The following is a 5,481-nucleotide window of genomic DNA, read 5'->3' as shown; positions in this document are numbered from 1 at the left end:
AGAAAAAGGTTAAATTTAATTAACCTGACTTTATATTATTGATTATTGATAACTTATAGGTTTTACTTTTGGCCATAAAAAATTGAATAAACAACTTTTTTTAATTTTAATTTTAAATATGAAAAAATGCTGATTTTTGCTGGAAATTTTTATAGAAAAAAAATTGTATACAATATGCCTATTTTTTTCAAAAAGCACATTTTCAAAAAAAGTCGAAAGTTTAATTTGATTTTTATATCCACAATATTGAATGTAAAAAACGAATACCTTGTACAAAAATTGAAAGCGTTGATAATGGTTATTTATAGGATGACAATTATTGGTAATTTATATTTTTAATTTTAGGCCATAAAAAATCGAAAAAACAACTTTTTTTAATTTTAATTTTAAATATGAAAAAATGCTGATTTTTGCTGGAAATTTTTATAGAAAAAAAATTGTATACAGTATGCCTATTTTTTTCAAAAAGCACATTTTCAAAAAAAAGTCGAAAGTTTAATTTGATTTTTATATCCACAATATTGAATGTAAAAAACGAATACCTTGTACAAAAATTGAAAGCGTTGATAATGGTTATTTATAGGATGACAATTATTGGTAATTTATATTTTTAATTTTTGGCCATAAAAAATCGAAAAAATAACTTTTTTTAATTTTAATTTTTAATATGAAAAAATGCTGATTTTTGCTGGAAATTTTTATAGAAAAAAAAATTGTATACAGCCTTATTTTTTCAAAAATAGCACATTTTCAAAAAAAAAGTTGGAAGCTTAATTTTTCTATTTTTTATGTAGCACCAATTCCTCCTCTCGTTCTCAACAAACTTCTAATGAATAAGTTAAGTGAATATATATTATATATTTTACAATATGTGGCAAATTGGTGTCCTAGAAATTGTGTATTGTATCCACAAACGTTTTCTCTAATTCTAAGGAAGTGGAGGTGTTTGTATTATTTAAATATTTTGAAAAACTGGCAAAACATTTGTTTAAGTTATATAATAATATATAAAAAAAAATATGATTCTACATATGTTAGACAAGGGCAAAGCTATACCAAAAGTTTGTTATTCCCACAGTGAAACATGGTGGAGGCTCAATTGTGCTATGGGGATGCTTCTATTCTTCTGGTGTGTGCACCCGTAGAATAATTTATGTACAGGTATTTATAAAACAACAATTTGCATTCATATATCGAAGAAAAGATGGTTTTAATGAATGTGTTTCATCATGAAAACTATCCCAATCACAAACGCAAAATTCCTATATATTAAGGGCATCAGGTAATTGTCATAATTAGTAAGGATCTATAAAACCAGAGACTTTCACAAGACATAAAGTTAAATTATTATTAAATTATTGCTATTTTTTGTTCTTTGTCCCCAATGTTATTCTTCCGATGATTATGATGAGACGGAAGACGGATTGAGAAAAAAAAAATGGCATACAGGTGTCAATGACCACCGGCTCACCATTCATCCATCTGCACCGACTGAACCACTACAGTCTAATTCCGAGTGGGAATGGGAATCGCCACACATTTATGAACTCCAACATTCCACCCAAAGTCATCAACCATGAAGAAGGAATCGTTTATTTCATTTTTTCGGTCGCGTAGGCCTTTAATCGTGCACTTTATTTTCGTAACTCGGATCGTGGCAGATAAGAGAGGTGCCACTAAAAAAAATTGACGGACATTACCGGAATGGAGCGACGAAATTTTCGGTTATCGGCTGAATTTCTTCGCGATTTCCATACGTTATCCGTATTTATGGTGTGGGTCCATGTGAAATTTCAGGATCGCGGAATCCGCGAATGCGGCTCGCAAACGGGTCGAGGCACAATCCATTCCATTTACGGGCAGCGGTACCTTATCGACTTCGTTTCGAAACGCCGAGAGGAACGGAGCCGCATTTTAGGATTGAACAATCGGTTTTCGTGCGGCGCATGGGAACCGAAAAACCGTTCCGCAATATTTTCATTGAGGATCCGTAAAAAAACTGTTATGTTACGAGTTGTAAAGCCCATTGTACATTGTACAATTTTTTGGCCAGCAGCGGAGAGGCCGAATGGACGGATTTTTCGTGTACCGTAGGCCAAACTGGGGTTAATGACATTATCTTTGTCCTAATATTCGTACGGAGTGCGTAGCGATGTGACGTGGATGTCATATTTTTAGCGGTGCCCGAATCCTGTCCTGCACTTTTCCGATTGCCCAACGTGCCCGTCCCGTGTGTTTCGTTGGTGGTCAAGCGCCAAGTTACGATGGGTTTCACAATGTTTGACAATACGTGAAGATTTTGGGCTCTTTGAATGTTTGGATTGTGAGTCAATTTGAGTGTGAATTTGATTTGAAAAGATAAGACGTTATCATCTTTCCATATGAACATCAATATTATAATAGCATAATTAAAAAACTAAACATAATTTTATTTATTATATTTATTTTTAATAAAACATTTACTTTAATAAATATCTCATATTAATGATAAATAAAATATGTTTTTAAATAGTTGTACTAACAATAATAATTTTTAAAATTTAAATGAATTCATTTTAGTTCATTTTATTATATTTTTTATAATTGCTTTTTTGTTTAAACAAAAATACATTTTTTATTTTTTAATATTATTTTTTTAACTTAATGATGATATTTAATTACATTAGGATAAATAAAATTAAAAAAGAAATAATTAATTTTAATTCATTTTATTTCTTTTATTATAATTGTTTTTTTGTTTAAACAAAAATATATTTTTTATTTTTTTTTTTTAAATTGATATAAATTTATTTATTATAACTAAAAATAATTTATTTTATTCTTCAAATGTTTAATAAATGTAATAGTATAATTTCTATTTATATTAAAAAACTAAATATTAAAAAATATATATTAATTTTATTTTAAAATATTTACACAATTTAAATATTTTAATTCTTAAAAATAATTGCAATAATTAAGTACATATTTTCTAATAAAACAATCTTTAAATTTATATAGTTATTATTTTTATAATTAACTAATAATTATTTAATTAATATTCTCAACCCAAAACACATTATAAAATATGTTTGATACTTCTTGAATATTTTGTCAATATTTTTAATATTAAATAATAAAATTATTAATGAATGATATTGTTTTTAAAATAAATAAAAATATTTTAATTAATAAGAATTAATAAAATTTTCTTTTTTTAAATTTTAATCTAGTTTTTTTTTCATAATTAAGAAATAATAATTATATAATTAATATTATCATTTAATAAATATTTAATTTATATAAAAAGAATTAAAATTTATTAAATTTATTTTTCAAATGTAACGTAATTTATTTTTGTAATGTAACAAAAATGGATTGTATGTAAAAAAAAACAAAATATTGGTAAAATTTTTAAATTATTGAAAAATAGTCAAAAACGGTTTAATTGATTAATATTATTTAAATACAAATTATTTTTAATTGATTAAACTATTTCTTAATTTATTTTAATTTTATTAATGAATAAATAATTATTATATAAATATTTATAAATAACTTTTTTAAAAAAAATGATATAAATTGATTTATTTATTATAACTAAAAATAATCTATTTTATTCATCAAATATTATAAGTGTTTAATTTCTCTTTATATTAAAAAAAATAAATATTAAAACAAATATATTAATTTAATTTTATAATATTTACACATTTTAATATTTTAATTCTTAAAAATAATTGAAATAATTAAGTACACATTTTCTAATAAAACAATCTTGAATTTTTGTTCAATTTTTTAACACAATTTGTTATTTTTTTAATTTTTAAATTTATATAGTTATTATTTTTATAATTAAATAATAATTATTTATTATCTAATAATATTACCAACCCAAAACACAATAAAAATTATAAAATTTATTTGATTTTTCTTGAATATTTTGACAATATTTATAATATTAAATAATAAAATTATTATTATTAATGTTACATTGTTTTTAAGATAATAAAAGATAAAAATATTTCAATTAATTAGAATTAATATTGTATTCTTTTTTTTAATTTTAAGCTAGTTTTTTTATAATTAAGAAATAATAATTATATAATTAATAATATCATTTAATAAATATTTAATTCATATAAAAGGAATTAAAATATATTAAACTTATTTTTTTAATGTATGTATTTACTTACTAAAATATTTTAATATTAATAAATCTTAACAAAAATGCATTTTATGTAAAAAACACATAATATTAAAAAAATAATAATAAAAATTACAAAATTTAATTAAACAAATTTTGGTAAAATTTTTAAATTATTGAAAAATAGTCAAAATCAGTTAAATTGATTAATATTATTTAAATATATATTATTTTTAATTGATTAAACTATTTTTTAATTAATTTTAATTTTTTTAATTTCATTACTAAATTAATCAATAAATAATTAATTAATATTCTTTTATAATTTTAACACGAATATTTGTATTTTTTAATTGTTAAGTTTTTTAAATTACTTAAACCCAATTACTAATTGAAAATTACTAATTAATAAAAATATTTTTATATACATTTTGTAAATAATATAAAACTATTATTATTATTACATGACATTTTTTAGAAATATTTGTTTTTTAATTGATAAAAATTAATTTGTAATTTTTAAATATTTATTAAATATATTATCTTAAATTTTTAGTAGTAATATAATAAATATTAATAATTTTTTATATTAGAAAAAAATAAAAATATGATATATTTTTAATTAAAATAAAAAAATTTGTTAATAATGATATTTTTTATTTTATAGATATTTCAAATAAAAATTCATTTTTAATTCATATATATAATGTAATTTCATTATTAACGTGTTGAATTATATTTTAATAAAAAAATGAATATAATTTATTGATTACATATTAATTTTTTTACAGTTGAAATCCATAACATAAAATTTTAAATTTTTAAATCGTTAAAGATTTAGAAAAATATAAAAAAAAGTATATACATGTCTAATAATTTTTAATTTTTAAGACAATTTTTAATTATTAATCGTTTCAAGTTAAAAAAGTCATTTAAACCATATTAATATAAAAAATACATTTATAAATTAAATCTGACACAAGAGGTGGTTAATTGCCAGATATGAGTAATTTTTGGTGGGCAATCAAAGTTGCGCCGGTCGCCCCCGTCCGGCCGGATCGAGATGGGCCTCGGGTGTCCGCAACAAAAACAACCCGCACCAGAAACAGGCGAAATAACCAGTCAGCTGTGCCGGGCCGGCCGTACGTGCCGCCTTCCCCGGGCCGCGATCGACTTGGCCTGGCCGGACCGTCTTCCGCGGCCTGCCGAACGGTGACGTCACAGGTGAATGACTCGCCGACGTCACGCCAGTTCAATGGCAAATCGCGACCCACATCTCACTGACATCCACTACACACACATACGCCAGCACCAGCACAAAACCTCGCTCCGCTCGTGGTTCACCACTTGGTACC

Source organism: Aethina tumida, chromosome 5, assembly GCF_024364675.1.
Source record: "Aethina tumida isolate Nest 87 chromosome 5, icAetTumi1.1, whole genome shotgun sequence".
Classification (NCBI taxonomy): domain Eukaryota; kingdom Metazoa; phylum Arthropoda; class Insecta; order Coleoptera; family Nitidulidae; genus Aethina; species Aethina tumida.
Note: the sequence above shows the minus strand (reverse complement) of the source record.